General features: G+C 44.8%; 1 protein-coding gene across 1 annotated transcript in view; it reads right to left on the reverse strand.

The window, feature by feature from the left end:
• The window catches only part of LOC106654613, a 32,423-nt gene extending 18,212 nt beyond the window's left edge, over positions 1-14,211 (reverse strand). Inside the window, exon 1 of the mRNA XM_014374552.1 lies at positions 13,816-14,211. The gene's annotated coding sequence lies outside the window, so the exon portion shown is untranslated. The remainder of the gene's footprint in view (positions 1-13,815) is intronic.
• Between the last annotated feature and the right edge of the window lie 4,646 nt (positions 14,212-18,857).

Below are 18,857 nucleotides of genomic sequence, written 5' to 3' on the forward strand. Positions count from 1 at the left end.
ACGTGCGATTAACATCGAAAGGGATACGCGCGCGCATTTTTTCAACAACTTGTCAAAAGACCAGCGAAAAATTTCCCGACCATGCGTGGAGGTATAGGCAGTACGCACGCACGAGCAGCGCGCGATAAACACGCGCTCGTTTTCTCCTTCTACCTCTCTTGCTCCTCTACGCCTTTTTTTTCGTCACTCGTCCAAAGAAAGAGGCAAAAAAAGACTTTCACGGCCGCATTTGCATAGATGGCATCTTCGCGATCGTGCAGAGCGAAACAGAGAGAGAATAGTGCACGGAGAACGGCACGACAATATATCGCCTTGATACTCGTCAACGTGTTTCTTCTCTCTGTGCCATCGACGTTATTATATATATTTTCCTGCGCTTGCACCGATGACAGAGAAAGAGAGAGAGAGAGAGAGAGAGAAAGAAAGATGATCTCGTTTTTATTAATGGTCGTCTTATATAGCATCGCTCGTGAAGATATCGTATACGTAGTTACATTGGCAGTCGTGTAAACAAACGCGTGGCCACGCGAAAATTCGTAAATACATACAAGTACTAGTTTGCCTTTCAATCGATCGCACAGGCCGTGCTCTCAAAGATCCTCGCGGTTACATAAATCGAGAGTCATCCATCTCTCGCGGATGCGCCGCCAAGTGCAGCCCATATTATACGTGTGTACATGTAACTTTCACTATGTAAACTGTTCAGTCTCCGAGCGAAGAGAGTGTACCGATTATAGCGAAAATTGACGCGAGACTATACAGAGTGCATATTTATAATGAATAAGAAAATTTTCGACAGCGTACCGAGTTATACGCGTGCAAGATCTTACGTATATATGTTTTTCTCGCTCGCGCGCACCTGCGCTTCCAGCAGTTTCGTCGCGATATTTTTAGCTCATACCGCGCGTCGCGTCGCGCGTAAAAGTTAAAAATGCAAATTTGAACTAATTGAAAGTGCTCGGAACCGATAAACGGAGTCTTTATAAGTATACACACAGGTATACGAGAGCCGAGACACGCGAGCTATGTAACGGATTCGCCTATAGGCAAATTAGCGCATTTATATGCTCGCAGGTGAAAATGACAGTATCTATACAATGTGTATAATGTAGATCCGTGCGAAAGACTGAAACGGCGTCTCGCGTATACCGGAGGCGGCTCTCTCATCATCGAGTCTCGACGCGACTACGACGAGCTGTGTGTGTATGTGTCTACGGCGTGACCCGAAGGTTAGAGAAAAGTACAGTATATGGGCTCGACGAGAGCTAGGCTTCTGTTACGTTTGTTACACACACAGACACACACGATGTTATATATATATATACAATAACCGTTGCTGCGCACTGCACTGCTCGCTGCTTCTTCTTTTTTTTCCCCCTCGAGCGAGACGACGAGTGCAATGCGCGCATTTATACAGTCGTCAGCGGTGGCGGTGGCGATTAACGCGATAATTAACGGTACGTTAGATACATATAATAATTAGTCAATGCCGCAGCAGCAGCAGCAGCGGTGGATGGAGAGCAGCGCGTTAGAGGCCCCCGCGTTAGTCGTCGTCGCTCATGCAGTGATCGAGTTGTGCAGCAATGATCGTTAGATCAACAAACTTCGTACGCCGATTATCGCATGTAATCGAGTCATGCTTGCTACGCGACGACGATTTTTATATAAATAAATGTGACAGCGCGCAATCTCGGTACTTTTTTCATATCCGTTGTCGTTTTTGTTTTGCTCGCAGGCTCTCTGACTCAACTTTAAAAATCCCTACCCCCCGCGAACCTTACGATTGTCGTTGCATCAAAAATATTATGTAGCACAAATTATTGCGATCCGCATCAGCGTCGATTGGTTTTTGCTGTACGATTATGTTATATGTCTCGTTGGTAGAACTTGGTGGACAAAATTTAGACCAGTTTTCGATGCCTTCGAATAAGATAATTCCACTTGAAGCCACTAGATGGCGAGTACCTTTCTTTATCTAAATCTGCGAGTAGCAAAGTCAAAATGATTGTATAAGTTCAAGCGCAGTTTTGATTTGAATCGGTTTGATTCCCCTCGAACTTTTTCGTTGGCCAAAAACTAGCCGTACAATGTTGAGTATTTCTACCAAGCTATATACGTAGATAATACTGTATACAGTCGATTCGCCCACGCATTGCGAAGTCTCGCTGCAAATGGCCCATGACCACACGCTCGCGCGTCTTTCGACACGTTCCCCGTGCTATATTTTAGAAAGAATTGAAGAAAAGAACGTCGACGTATTTTGTCAGCAATTGGCCGATATTATTATTGTAAACGTTTATTATCGCAATGTACACGTTGTAGAGCCACATAGTTTATACAATAATAGCGAAGAGATCGGCATAATGGCGATGATACCGCGCGTACATCATCGCATAATGGACGATTAACTAAGGTCCATTAAAATTATTATATTATTTCTCTTTCTGCGCGAATAGAAAGTAGAAGTGGTCGTCGCGTAATTATTATTTTATCGAATGTATGCTCGTGCTCGAGCAGTCGCAGCGTATAAATCGATTCAGCCTCGATGCCTCTCCTCGCGCAACAGCAAAGAAATAATCGTCGTGACCCGTACCAGCAGTAGCAGCAGCAGCATCGGCAGCAGGACTCGAACGAATTTACGAGTTCAAAAACAAAATACAAAAATATAAAAAAGCCACGCATCAGAGCTTCGAAATTAATGCGAATTTCTCGCGATCGAACGAAATTATCGAACGTCTAGGAATTCCCTCCTTTTTTAAATCTTGAATTATATAGATCTCGCGCGAATGTTTTGAAAACATTCGCCGCGTGAATTGTCATTCCGCGCACCGGCTTCGAGGTCTCTTGTATATATTTTTAACGAAAATACGGCGCGATATGCATAACTTGACTCGATATATTTGAATAACATCACACAAGAGCGTTATGCAAAAATATTATTCTCGGTGGGGTTTTTTCGACTCGCCGACATTCTTACTGCGTCTATGAAAAAAAGGAGAGAGAAAAAATCATCGGCAAAGATATTACATAATTTTCAAGCAATGAGCTGGAGACGTTGAGGCGATCGACGGGCGCGCACATGCCCAACGTCGAGCGATGCATCTTCAAATTAATTGTGTGGAAACATTGGTTTTTCGTGAGAATAGATTTGAACGGAAAAATCGTAGCAAATTTTTTAAATTGCAAGTGTCGCTACGAAGGGAACGTCGCGAAAATTATCCATCAGAAAATTTCTATGACTTTCGTGACGATATATTATTGCCTCGACTCGATCTCGCCTCTACGATCTTCAGCTACGCATCGATACAGCTATTGTTGAGCGAGGACGTGATTGATTAGCCATAAAAAGGAATTCGCGCATAATACAATTAAAAATAGTCGCGCGTCTGGCGTTGTGTCAACGATGTCGACGATCGATTCTATTTTCTTTTTCACTCCCATTGTTGCAATCGCACACACACACACACACAAGCGCGAATAATACACACAAGTGCTTCGGCGTGGCTCGCGCGCGGTTAACGAGTTTGAAAAAGTACGAGCCGTGTAGTAGCACCAGCTGCAGCAGTATAATACCGCTTGTCAATGACAGTCGTCCGCGCACTCACGTATGCATGCGTGGATTCTGACCTCGTTTCGCCTTGACACATTCTTGAAAAAGTCGTGAATTTTTCACGCGAGCACCGCAGAAAATCTCGCCCCGCCGTTATACACCTTATTACGTAGGTATATGTTTTGTGTATTATAGCTGCAAAGCCGAGGCGTAATTGCCTTTGGTTACGTGAAAAATGCATTATGCTCTATGTCTCTCTCCCTCTTTGGCTGCAGCGCGCATTAGATGGAGCGAAAAAAAAAGAAGCGAATCGCGCTCGGATTAGATTCGCGAGCGCAAAAGCTCCGCGCAATCGTTTCTGTGCCGATTAAGTTATACAGATATATGTTTGGGCATTACGCGCGCTCTCGTTGCGGTCTTTTATTGTTGCGTCTGTAATCGTCGAACCAAAGTCCCGTTGCTCAAAGCTGCGCACTGCGTGCACCGAGTGCAGCAGCGACTCCATATCTATAATAAGATATAGATATATACGCGTTGCTTGCGCGTCATGTACAGGAGGGTCTGCGTTACGCCCGTGTTGCCTACATATAAATCGATAACATGAGAAATGAAATTGGTCCCATTACATATGGTTGATTCTCAGTGTAATCTACTGGTCAAAAAATGTGTCTTCTAGAAAAACGAAAAACTTGTGTTTTTTGCTATGCAATACAAGTCCCCAAATTTTATTAGACGTGTGTTTACATTACGAAACGAAGTAAAACAACGTCGATATTATAGCGTACCCCATAGTTCCACCGAATTGACGATACGCGGCCCTGAGCAAGTAATTCAAGTATCTTGGAGCCGCCGACGTTGCATGATTAAATATCACCAATCCCTAAAGTCAGAAAAATTGAAAAGCTTGCGAGAAAGGTTTAATTGGGAGATCGAACATAACCGTTATGTATTTTACAATCTACTCGGACCCTTAATCGAATCTTGGAAGCATCTGCGACTTCCAGATCTTCGAGACGTTTTTCAACGAGAAGAAATTGAATGTCTTCTTTCGGATTCCGTTTACGTGGATTTCATGGATGATATGTACACGAATCCGAAAGAAGTATTCGTCGGGTTCGTGATTCGGAGCGGTTACAAGGACGAGCCCGACGTTGACGAAGACGGCAGACTCTTGTTGCCTCGCACCACACCACTGCATCGTGCGGCTAATTCAAATTACAGATCACCGCCTAACCTGCAATCGACTGTCCGTGAGTTTTTCAAGATTTACGCCAGGTTAGACGTGAGTTACACCAACGAGGAGGGCCCGACACACTTTCATGTGGCCTGCATATTTGGTTGCGATGAAATCGTCGAGAAATTTCTTCGACTCTGCCGCGGGATCCGAATTATCTCGTGGAAAAAACAGGCAACTCGCCTCTACACTTGGCTTTGAAGCATGGACGTAAAAAGGCGTCCGTTGCACTGCTGAGAGGAGGCGCAGATCCAAATTTAGCCAATCGCGATGGTGATACTCCTCTGCACGTCATATGCAACAAATATAAAAACGACTACGAATTGGCGAAGATGTTATTCGAGGTCAGCGACGAATTAAACCGTCCGGTGCAAGTCGACGTCCGAGACGGGAGAGGCTGGCCACCGTTGCACAGGGCTTTGTTCGGATACTGCAGCGACAAGATGGCCGAACTGCTGCTGAGAAGAGGCGCGGACCCGAATGCAGCCGTGTCATTACAAGGATGGACTGCTCTGCACATTATTTGCCCGTTATTTCGGGACGCCGAAATGGCCAAGACTTTTTTCCAGATAAACGACGAGCTTAATCAGCAGGTGCGGCTCGATACGCGGGACAAACAGGGCTGCACAGCCCTCGAACTGGCCGTGGTCAATTTCAATTCGGACGTCGTCGATGTACTCTTGGATACTAGCGGAGCTGATCTGTCCGGCTTCGTGTTTCCAACTATTAGTTACATTGGCAGGCAATTGAGAACTGCGCCAGGTGAAAATCCATATCATTTGAAGTTGAGAATAGCGTCCGGCGCTCTTGCCGTCGTTGAGAATATCCAGACGAGGGGATACGAATTGAACCGATCGGCGACGCCTTGACCATCATGAAAGCGTTCCGCATGTTCGGCTTGTTTGATCCTTTCGGTGAACCGTTGGGTCCTCGTCCCTTGTCCAAGTTTGATCGGCATCCAAAGTCGGCCTATTGGTTCTACGAGGAGGAGTTCGCGACGGAAGAGAAAAAACTAATGACGAATCCGAGCCTGTCGCTCTACGAGCTGATCCGACTGCGACCCGAGGAAGCGGCGAAGCGACTCACGTCCAAGGACTACTACGAGTTCGCGTGCTCGAACAAAGTAGTCGTCGGTAAGTTCTTTGCTCTGCACCTGTGCGAGAAAATGTCGAGAGGATTTTTCCGGCGATGGGCACTGGATTATTACTTGGAACTCATTCAGTACCGACTGCCGATCGAGGTTTGTGAAATGATCATCGACGAGTCATTCATGAACAAAGATTTATTGAACATTTGTTTGGCGGTTTCAGAAAAAAAATAAATCGTCCTATCAATAAACGCACGATCATTTAAAGTAGTAAATATGAAATTTTGTATTCATTGTTAACCCACCAAGTCCAGCTGGACCATTCCTTCCATTTGTCAATCGTTCTACTGAAAAAGTGACGTGAAATTTCACGATTTTTTCCAAATCTGATCACTCGTTCGGGTAGGGCTTTGCAACGGATACGCATAAAATCTGCGCTCGAAAATGCCACCACGTGTGATGCACGGTAAAATTGTCAATCTAGTCTAGTGCAGCAGAGAAGCGGCTTGTTTCATATACACACGCGCATACTGAAAGATCTTTTCAATTATACGAATGGAACGCAAAAAAAAGTAAACCACGAGCCGAGTCACTCTATATAGCTACACATATTTTTATACATAGACACGCTGCACGGTTGCGTGCTCGTAAACATGCTCGAGATATGTATAATGTAGTCAAGAGAGAGAGAGAGAGAGAGAGAGAGCTTAATCATTGAAAATTTTACGTAATAAGGAAAAGAGCGAGTGGGGTATTATAATATTGTGCACATAGTATGTATTCCCCTCGGTGCACCGCCGCGCGCAGAATTTGAATATAAACGCAGCAACGGCAGCAGATCTCCTTATTAAAGGCCTGGTTAAAACTGTTAAACGAGCCTTTGCGAGAGAAAGAGCCAGTACGTCGTCGAGGAAGTAAATATTTAATATGAGAAACTCGCGAGGCGAGCGAGCTTTTGAAGATGCTCGTATACGCATATTACGTCTAATTTCGCGTACAGATACGATAGGACATTTGTGGGTCAACGCGTATAATGCGGGCCCAGTCACCACCCTGCGGTCGACTTTTACCTCGAAGCGCGAGCGCGATTTCAATGTTATAATATAACAGCGATCGCTCGAGTTTTAGCTACATTGGATCAGTCTCGATCGCACCGCGGCAAAGAGAGAGGGCTGCCGCTTGAACATTGTAAAATACACGCACGGTACTCGCGGCACGCTGCACGGACCTGAATATTAGCGGCAGGTGACGCAAGGATTTTGCAAAACACTCCTGCCGCCGCCTGGAATGCCTCTCGTATATTCATGCTTGCGTATTTAACAAATCGTGCTGTTTTAGCGCCACCGCTGTCTGTCTATATGCGATCAGGCTGCACTATAGGCACCGCAGCGCAGCGTATATCTCGCTGTTATTATTTTATGTTCCATGTAAATGCCTCGATGTATGTATATATGTAACTATGCTCGAGACGGGATACAAGAGCGAGTGAGAGAGAGAGAGAGAATATGAGTAGCTTTTGAAATATCATTTCGTTGGGAAAATAGATCGAGAGGTCAGCAGACGATCGATTGCGAGTCGACCTTCGCCGCTACTGCTGCTGCTGCAGTCGACCGACCGACCGAGTAGAGAGAGAGAGAGATAGAGAGACTCGCGTATAATAGCGCGCGACGCAGATTTTAATTGAATGAGACAATTTTTTAGAAACTCAACGCGAGGGGGATTGCGAGAGACACATACACACACAACAAAAAAGTCGTAATAATAAAGTTTCTCTTTTCAGTTGCTCCGGTCGATATGATACGCGAAAGGGCAACGCGACTTTACATATATCTGTTACACCGCGAGTGTCGCCGGTCTCGAAAATAACCCCGAGACAAAAGACCAGTCTCGTATAATGCATCGGAAGACGGAAGCTACACAGTAGCATATACAAATGTATTTTTGCACAAGTGTCAGCGATCAAGGAGATTTCCTTGCCTCACGGTCAAGCTCGGCTACGATGATAATGGAAGAAATATATACTATACGTACGTGTGTTTTGTGCACGCAGTCGCCGAGTCTGCGACGTCTGCGCGGACGACGACGAATGGAGCTAAATTTTGATAACTGCAGCAAAGCATAATATATGTCTCTTATATACGTACGCGTGTACACATACCTGTGTGTATTATAAGCGTCGCAATGCAAATGATGTGCCGGCGCTGCCGTACTCGCGAGGCAGCGGCAAATTGCACAATGCGTAATCGCACCGAAAATTGTTTATGATTGCAATTATTTCTGGCAGACGTTGCCGCTGTTGCTGCGCATTACACACGTATACGTATGTAGTATAGCGGTATGCATGTAATAACGCTTCTGCCTAGTGCAGCTCGCGCAGAGCCCTATTAAGCGCCTGCAATTTCCAAATCTGTCGTAATGCACGGACTCTTGTATGTGCATGCGAGTACGTAAAATGTCAATCTCCTTGTTGTTGTTGTTGTTGTTGTTTTTCTTATCTACGCAATAAACAGAACGAACGAGTCTATCGTTTACGACCGAAAAATAGTATAGAGTCATAGACACAGGGGCCCGCATGGAGCAAGAAAAACAAGCTCGAGCACAGCAAGAATCTATATCCCTCCTCGCTCCTCCTCGACTCGGCGCATATTTCCGTTGCGTCACGTAATCGCCAACACCTGCTGCTTCTCCGCAAAACTCGCATATACATATACAACACATGTATACGTAGTACAGCTCGGAGCTCGGCTTCGGAGCTTCGGCCTCTCTGCCTCGGAGCGACGTTATTATATTATATACCGCGCTGCGGTGCACCTCTCATAATGTATGTATAATGCGTTACAGCGCGTCACGCGCAAAAGAGAGAAAGAGCTTTCTCTTCTCTTCTTCTCTGTGGCTGCAGTCTTGTAGCGCAGGCCGCTGCGAGATCGGACTTCCGTATGCTTACACATACATGCGTGTAAAGCGAAAAGTCGGTCGTCTCCGCGAGAAATGCATATTGTATACGATGCGAGACTGCATCGCAAAATTGTTCGTGTTCACCGATCGATCGATCTGTGCCGCCTCGATCGAGCTCCATGCGATATACATATGAATCACGCTCGCGGTGAATAATCGTCGCGGCGCATTACATAGACGCTTCCATGCGCGCGATGCTATAACATATTATAATCGATAATTTTATCCGCGTTTCATTTTTGACCGGCAGATCGACGAGCTCTGCGAGCGAGCTGAAAAACAGACACGCGGTACGTTATATACACGCGATACATTGCGTAAGAGCCAGCTCTCGCGCCTGCTAGATTATTCTCTCTCTCTCTCCTATATGCATGTCTCGTTCGAGCAGCGGCAGCAGCTCACATGTAAATATTTAAAAACCCGCGTCAAGTAGAAGAAGAAGGGCGACGGATCGGTGCACACGCGCGGCAACAATTTTCAGCCGCTTAGCTGCGATGCGCTACGCGATCATTCATGAATCACACGAGCCCGAGTCCGATCCCGAGACGACGACGACGACGAGAAATAATTGCAACTAGCAGAATCTAGTTTCTGTTTCCGAGACGCGCCGTTCGGTCTATATATCTATATCATTGGACGCGATGCATATATAAACACATGCACGCGTGATCAGCTCAACGACGACTCATTGGTACACATAATATACAATTAAGGAGGCGTATACGTATAGCCACGATGATATACCCAAAGCCCATGGCATTCGGCTGCTCCAATTTATATCGTTAATTTTAAGCTCGAGCGAGCTAGATGTAATTTAGCAGTCGAGAGCATCTCTATATCTGTATATGGGAGCTTTCATCGCATACACGCGACTGCGCAATAATAATTAAATCAGCTTCGATCCATATTAAATATGATACGCGCTAGACACGTGCCATATATACGAGTATATGACGTGGGTCACGATCCACGTCGAACTTTCGTCTCGGGGCTGGAAAGAAATTTTTGCTCGACTGGAAATCTAATATAGCCGTGCGCGCGCGAGAAATTAATATCGATCGCTCGAATTCACTTATACAGTTCTCTTGTTTTTATTCGATAAAAAAAAAGATTTCATGGAAACGCAAACATCCTTGGAGCACAAAGCACTGTAGTCGTATACAGATGTGTATTATAGATATCGTCGTCGTCACGCAGACTCTTTGCCAACTTTTATACATGTACGTACGATAATGGATTTCGAAAATCAAAGTGCGGAAGGTTGAGCCCCTGAGACGCGTCACGAGTCGCGCGCGAGGTTGGAAAATCTAATGGCCGCCACCACCACCACCACCACCACTCAGCGAATTAATAATTCCCAACGCGAGTGCGTGTGTGTGTGTGTGCTGCACATAATTTAATTCGAATCTTTCGCGTGCGATACGAGCGAATCGGGTGTCGCGCGACAATTTCCTTTCTCTGCTGTGCTTTACGCTAATCGAATACTGAATAGATCGGAAGCGGACACCCGAGCTCATTGTCATCGATTGTCCGCTTCGCTCGCATCTCGGCATTGAAAGTTTTGTACTTGCGCGATAGGAAAAACGCCATTTCCACGATTAAGGAATAACTTATTGATGGCAGTTGAGAGCTTGAGAAAAGAAAGAAAGACAAAAGAGAGAGAGAGAGGCCGAATTGAATTTCGGCTCAAGGCTAAGCGTAAGAGGCAATTTTCGCGGTTAAAAATATTGCAGTAGTATACCTCGAGGGGGCCGGGCGTGTATAGAGCACATTTTCATTATTCAAGCTCCCGCGATCTTTATATATCTATATCTTTTGCCTATAATATTTTTCTTGACGTATAGGTATAAGGGCTCGGCGCCGCAGCGAAACAGTTATAGCCTATATAAGCTCCCGCATTACACGGAATATCTGATTGCTCTTCGCAAGCTCATCGATACGATGGACTCGTGGTCGCGTCTTTCTCGCCTATTTACCCATGTACGTATGTATATCGACCAGAGCTTAATGTATGTATACGTACGAGGCGTGTATACACAGACGGGTGGCACACACACACAGACAAATATCAGAGCTCGCGCTCGAGCTAATCTCGAAATCTTTCAAGGCCTAATTCACATAAGGCGCGGAAAACAAACCCCTCGCGTACGCGCGTTTATTTATATATATTTTATTTATTATACATACGTACGCGCGTACTTGAGTTATAATGCACGGCATAAAGACTCGGCTGTTGTTGTGTGCGCCGCGTTGTATATACATACATATGGAAAACAATAGAAGTCGGAGTGCAGCAGCAGCAGCAGCGGCGGCAAAGCGATTTCGAGCGACTTTAATTGCTTCATCAGTTTCTTTTCAAAGGCAAATATAACAATGCACTTCTGATGCCATTCAGCGGCAAATCTTTCGCACAAACTATAATAATATTCGAGAACGCAGCCGAGAGCACGTGTACAGTACGTATATGTATAACAGCTAAAACAGAGCCGCACGGTGGTACCTGATTAACTCGGAAATCGCATGCAAACGCGTTTTAACTACTTTTCCCACAGCCTATCGCAGCGGTGCCCCCATGCGCGCGAGATGCGCCTTTTTTCTCTCTCTCTTTCTCTCTGTTGTGTACTTTGCTCTGCGCGAAAATTATTTTTATCACCGCAAGAGAATATATTAAAATTCATATTTATCTTGTATGTGGGGCGCGTTGAAAGATTTTCCCGCGAAAATCGCATCGAGATATACACGATCGCCATAGATATAACAGTGCACGCTGCTGTGATTCCACGATCGAGATGAGGATCGATTTTACACCCAAACAGCGTGTAAAATGTGTTTATTACTTTTACGTTCTTTCTTTTTTCACGTGCGAGGCGGCAGCGAACGAATATTGTCATGGAAAATTCATATTTCGAGACACTTTCCAAAGCACTGCGCAGCGCAGCGAGCGAAACATGCATATTTATTCGCTGTTAGTGGCTGCGGCTGCCTGCAGAGCTTTAAAACCGACCGAGGAGATAGGCAGAGTAAGTGGCACGAATTTCACGCACAAATTCCTTCGCGAAACGTTTATATACGTCTACATTTACATCTATGTTTGTGTGTGTAGTTCTCTCCTGTCAGTATTCGAGAGATAAATAAATGAAATATTTATAAAGAATGTTGTTTTCCGCGAAATTCTGCATTTTTCTTCTATCGTATAATATCGGTGCAGCTACGTGCTTGTATTCCCCTGCATTCGTTCCACAAAACTCAATCAGTTTCATTTTTGCGCCTCTCTCTCTCTCTCTCTCTCTCTCTCAGGTTTTTTTTATAAATAATCGGAGTAATTTACAACATAGAGCTTCAATAAAAAAAAGCCACAGATGCAGCGGCTTATATAGCCGGCGCAGATATGTATACCAACACCGAAAACTTCTTTTATTCATCGCTGTTTGCCAAGAGCCGTAATACGCGCCGCTCGAGACTCGCGTGCGAGGCAAGGAAATAGTCCGCATAACTGTTGTGCCTCGCGTTGCACACACACACAAACACACACACAGACACATATACATAAGTATCATACGTGTATATACGAGCGTCGTTGCAGCGCATGTGTGTGTGTGTGTGTGCGTATATATAGCGAGCGAGAGATATCCGAAGCGTAAACGAGCGACTGTCGTATTAGCTATTTTTTTTTATTCCTCAGCCTCGCGTATTTAGCCTGGTTTTTACCTCGCTGTATGCGTTTTGGAGAGCATATGCACCGGCGTTTCGATAAATATATAAATTCGACGATCGGCGCATCTCTCGAATCACCGCGATAATTTTTATTTATGAATTATTCATATGCGGGCGTAGATAATCGTCGAATAGTATCGTGAAAAATCCAGCATGTTCTTCACTCGTGACAATTTTCGCGTATATATAAAATTTATAACGATAAGCGCGTCGCAATTGTTAAGCCTCTTATCGGCCGCAGAAAGCGATCTCGCATCGATGCCGCGCTGCAGTACGTATATGTATAGATATAATCGCAGCGCGCGCGAAAGTTCAAGGGACTCGAGAGCGAGTAAGTATATATATCGCTCGGTGCGGTGCACACACGATCGTCCTTTCGCGTCGGATTAAATCGTCACAATCGTCATGCGGCGCAGGTGCGCTGCCGTGCAGCCATTGAAATACCAGATTATAATATTAAAAGCGAGTTTGAAAGAAGGGAAATTATAATCGTACACACTGCTGTGTGCGATAGGTTTTGCAAGTGAACACTCGTGATTCTGCATGCGAGGAGAAGAAAAATGGAAATCTTCTCGCGATCGCTGTGGATCATTAACATACATTCGATCTATCTCTGCACTGGTTCACTCGGTGGGCGAAAAAATCGATCGAGCTCGGAAAACGCAGCCGCGCCAATCCGATCGATGCCGCGGAATATTTAAAATTCATAAAGCTGGCAAAAGTAAAAAATCACTGCGATCGAGCATACTTGAGCAATAATTCGATGTTGGATCGTCGACGTTTCTCTCTCTCTTACGAGCGGCACACAAGTCTCCGCGTTATACATGTGTATGAAAATCAATCGCGCGCGACTGCAGACTGCAACGTAGATATGCATATGCACACGCACGTATTAGTAAGTGGCGCGGGTCCTCACCGCTGCATAATATACACGTATACACACGCGTGTGTGTATGTGCCAGTGCATACGTGTGTACGCTCGTATATCTAACGGAGTGCGTACACTGCACATATACCTGCCGCTGCGTTGCTGTTGCTTTTGCGAGTACAGAGATCGCGAAACCCATTCACCTGTGGCGGTACATATGCGCCAATTGTATATATTATGTGTGCCTGTGTACGTGTGCGACTGTACGCGCACTGCACTCTCTTTTGGTCGCTCCGTATATACGCGCCTGCATGTGTGCAAGTATACGTCTCATACATGCATATACGAGCCTACATTTTTTTCTTCCTAGCAATTTTGTCTATGAATTATTATTTTGGAAATCTTACCTTACGCCGGCTAAGTATATAAACACAGTGATTCTTGAATAATATTTCTTTAACTTTTGCACTCTATTCGGCGTGAAACGATTCGTGCCGATCACGCGTGTACGATAAAAATGCACAAAGTATTTCTTTAGCGTATAGCGCACTCAACGTTCAGCGAAATTTTGACAAACGTACGCACATGGCTCGACAAGATATAAGGTCAGTCAACGTCAAAGTCGCTCTCGATGTGCATTATATACATGAAAATAATACAACACTCGACGTCGTCGTTTACGTGCACTGACGCAGCCGGGTAAAAATTAATACACGAATGCTTCAATTATTAAATATGCATAAATAGTAACGAAATAAAGGCTATTATGCGCGTGCAGACACACACAGGTCCGCGATCGACCACTGCCGTGCACCGACTGAATCCGTATTTTGTGCGGCGAGTGGGACGCGCCGAGCAAAGCAGCGAGTCGAGTCGGCTAGCCGAGCCGAGGAACGGGACGTTCAGTACAGTACACACTATCACACATACATATACACACTCGTATAACAGCGCGTCGACTTCTTGGCCTCCCCTCTTACTCCTCCTCCTCCTCCTCCTCCTTCTCCGTCGTTTCGCGTCGATTCATGCCTTCGGTATATAATACTCATACTCATATACAGCGACTATACTGTACTACACGTTTAATATACATATCCCTTCTTTTCTCTATGTCATAGCACACACGTATACTTACTTGCACACACATACGCGCAAAATTGTAGTAAGAATATTATTATATGCTTTGATTTTGCACGCCTCGTGTGCAGCGACGGACTCGCCGCGAGAGTGTGTATTTATGTCTGCAGGAAGGAAGGAAGGAAGGAAGGAAGGCAGACAAGGAGGACGCCTATAGAGGAGTGTAGGTATATACTTTAGCTCGAGCGCGAAAACGAGCGATGACTTAATATTTTTGTTATCGTAGGTAAAAAGCACCGTACGACCGACAGCTCCGCACCGTCGAGTATTATAATACCTCTATATCGAATTCGGTCCATCATCGTCGCTTCACATTGTGTACACGTGAATTTTTTATATTATTAAAATGTATCCTTGGATCGAAGCCTCGGTCCATACTAAATCGTTGCCGCATTAGCATGTGGCACGGAGTCGAGAGGGATTCGTCATCGCACCACTCGCTCTCGACGAATTCAAGCATGAGTGTATTGTACTGTGGGCACTGGCTCCACTGCTCATACTTCGGAGCTTCCTCGACCATCGTTGAGCATTACTATTACGAATCTTTGCCTATAGTCGATTCCATGCGCGTGTGCGTCTACGAGTATTAAGTACGCGCTGGAATTTTTCAGACTCCGCTGCCCCCTACGCCAACTCTATATTATTAAATTAAATAAATGAAAAGAAAAAGTATAAAGTCATCTAGGCGATGGCCGCACACGTGCGTGCAGCATAACACATTCGATTCTTTTTTGTTATTTTCGCTCGCATTCCTTTCGCGTGCTTTGTTCATATATACATGAAAAAATTAACTCGCATCTATTTTTGGCCGCGGAGCTTTCGATGACCGTCGAGAGATCCGCTAGCAATAGACAGAGAGCTGCGATATACACACGTGAAACTTTTTGGCCTTCGAGGCAACTATATAGCGATGTATAGCTTTGTCGTGTATGCGAGTATACGTCCCTCCGCGCGCGAACAATGAAACGGCCGAGATCGATCGAAGATGCAATTACACCTTGTGTAGACGTATAGACACACCTGTCGATAATCAATCAATGCACACCTCGACGCGACTCGTGCCTCCAATGCCGAACGTGAATTGTGTACTATACGTAGACTTGGGCCTCGCGACGCGCTGCCGAGGGATCATTGTGTTCATGCGGTATCATAAATATTTCGCATGCATATGTATAACAATCGTCCTCTATCTTATCGATAGTCCGCGCCGATATTTTACGACGAATCATAAACAACGTCGATTATTTCATGGCAAAACTGTATATTGACTGTCTGGTCGCAACTCGCGAATTCCTAATACGTCTGCACAGACGACGCGCGATATCGGCAGAAATGCTAATCCATCGTCGGATTAAAGTCACGTCCGATATTCCTCTTTCCCTCCTTGCCGCGTCCAGTGCAGCGCATGTGGTGTGCTGCACATCCGCGGCACGTACGCTCGACCCACGTGTTTTTTTTCTTCTCTTTAGGTATATTTTTGTACTGCGCGACATTATGTAAAAATCATTATACCGTGATACCGATTTTCGGTATACGCGCGCTACACATATCGTTGCATAAGTGCGCCGATCGTGAATTGCACGACGCAAAAATAGCTCGCTCCACGAAGCAGCAGCAGCTGAAGAGCTTTTTCTGTCGCGATGAATAGTCTCCACTGCGCTCCTCGTCGTCGTCACCCTCGATTTCCGGAGTCTGAATTAATTAAGCGCCGAGAGAGGATCGAGAGTGATTCGAACGAGGCACGAGCCACGAGCCACGCATATTCCTCGCCCCGAGACTATATAACCCACTGTTTATTATGCCAAATTGAGCACATTTTTATTTTAACCTCGTTGAATCTCGAGCCACGCGCCCAACTAATAACGTTCATTAGTCTCGTGTACTATATGCAGTTGAGATGCAAAGGAAGTCGCAAGCTTGCCCGCATAACGTCGTAATATGTTTATAAAATAATTGAAAATCGGCGCCGCGTCGAGCGATGCTGTTTATAACCATAACGTAAGCAAATTTTTGTCCAACATCTCAGGTATATATAGATCACACGAGCGCGCAAATGACTCGTTTACAGCTGCTAAAATATCCATTTACACGTGCTTTGCAACAGTGAGAGAAAAATCGCGCGATGCCGAGACCATACACTCGCTGCTACTGCTGCTGTGTACAAGTATAACTACCACTTATTTACCACATTATGTAGGCAGCCAGCAGTAGCATATTGACAAAAAGACCCGGACAAAAGTACTCCGCGCTCAAGCACGATATTATATGCATGCCTGGCTGCTGCCGCGCACACACGCGACCGACCGACGTCGTCTCCATGTAGACTCAATTCGTTCGATAATAATATTATATACGTACGCAAGAAAAAAACGAAGAACAAGAGGAGGATCGTGCCGCACGCAAAGAGCTACAAGAGCATGACAAAATTTAAACGACTCATCCCTCGTGAGTGGGGTCAAATGAAAAAAATATGCACGACGCCGTTTATAAATTGGGAGCTGCATGATCGACGTGACTGGAAATGAAATCATCGTCCGATTCAATTGATCTTGCTGAAGCTCGTCGACTCGACGGATCGAATATAATATAATATAATAATTTCAACTCTTCTCGGCTCTTCGCAGTCGAATGCAATTTTTATCTCCACGACTTTTCGAGAGACACGTGCCGCGACGTCGCGGTGTAGAATAATTTTTTTTTCACGCAAAGAAAAAATAATACGATTTTCTCGGATTTCGCATCCGCGCGACTTCGTCGAAAAGCGGCGGCGAGCGAGCGATCGTCATTTTACGCGTGCCCGCGTCGCCGAGCAACCATCACTTAGAATACGCTGCGCCGATTTCTATTTTTCCACTTTTCCTATCGTTTTAAGCGGAAAAAAAAGAGTCGAATGTAATTTACGACTTTCGCGTAATGATTTTTTCTTTCTCTGCTACGCGAGCCTCGGTATGTCGCTCTCTTGTGTTTGCTCGATCGAGGCGATCGCTGCTGCTGCTGCTGCTGCTGTCCAGCCACCGTGTACCAAGGCATTCGCATTTTCGCGCGCGCTCGCAGTAATCCAACGCGCGAGTCATCATTTGTCATATACGCACAAAGATACGCACGGGGTCATGTCCAGAGAATAATAGAGACGTTTTGGATATGATGCGATATGCGCGTGCCCACGTGCTCCAGTTGCGAAATTGGTGCAAAAATTCGTAATTATAATATAATATAATTCGTAATTATAATATTCGTAATTATAATATAATTTTCAAGGATAGAGCGCTCGATCAAAACTATCTACACATCGAACGTTTCAGAGAGCCTTTATTATTTGGATAAAATAATAAACTCGCCCGAGAACGTGTAGGTAGGTGGCTGTGTGCGAAGATTATCGAAGTCAAAATTAATTATCGAAAAAAATCTTATTATACTACTTGATTCGCCTTCTTTTTTTTTTTGTAAATAAAAATCGAAAAGTAAACACGACCAATGTCAGAGATCTCTCGCTGTCAGTCGCGCACGTATATTATATTTTCGCCAACACGCGTTCGCTCGTGCTAACCACTGCTGCGTCGTGTAAATGTGTTTACCGAAACATTAGCAAAAGTACGTATAATACTGCCTAGTACTTGAACATTTTTTTTAACCTGCATCACTTTTTCGTCGTTCCATGACCCATTTTTGAGATGAATTTTTTTTTCCTTTTTTTCATTCGACGCTAATTTTAATGATGACAATAAGTTTATGGTACGATTTTTACACGTGTATATTTTTCATTTACAATATTACATTATATTTCTCATTCGCTGCTGCTGCCGATGCTGTTATAATACAGCGACAAAAGACGCGCGAGAACTTCAATAATTGGTGTAACATGCGTTGCAACATTGCACATAGCCGATCTTCTTGTCTGTATTAAAGCGAACTTTTAAAAGGTACTTTTAATAGGTAGCCGCGCGACGACGTATATAATGCGACCCAAATTAGTAGGCTCATCGTTATGACTTTATTGCTCGAAAATAATACGACAAACAGCCGAGGATTATGCAATTCTTCTGCTTTATTATGTTTCTTTTTTCTTAAATATTTGTAATGGATTTCACGCGTGAACGCGAGTTTGTTTTTCTGTTTGTGCCACTTCGTCTGACAGCAGCAGCAGTTGTTGATGTGGAATTTTTAATCGATTTAATTCGTCACATACATATTGAATATCTAAAGCACCATCGCACGCATAGTAACTAGTTTTTAACAACGAGTGCTTGAGACCTCGATAATTCGAGGTAAACGCAAAATCGACGCCAATTTTCGTGATTCTTTTTTGGAATTG

This window comes from Trichogramma pretiosum, unplaced genomic scaffold, assembly GCF_000599845.2.
Source record: "Trichogramma pretiosum strain Unisexual culture from Peru unplaced genomic scaffold, Tpre_2.0 scaffold46, whole genome shotgun sequence".
Classification (NCBI taxonomy): domain Eukaryota; kingdom Metazoa; phylum Arthropoda; class Insecta; order Hymenoptera; family Trichogrammatidae; genus Trichogramma; species Trichogramma pretiosum.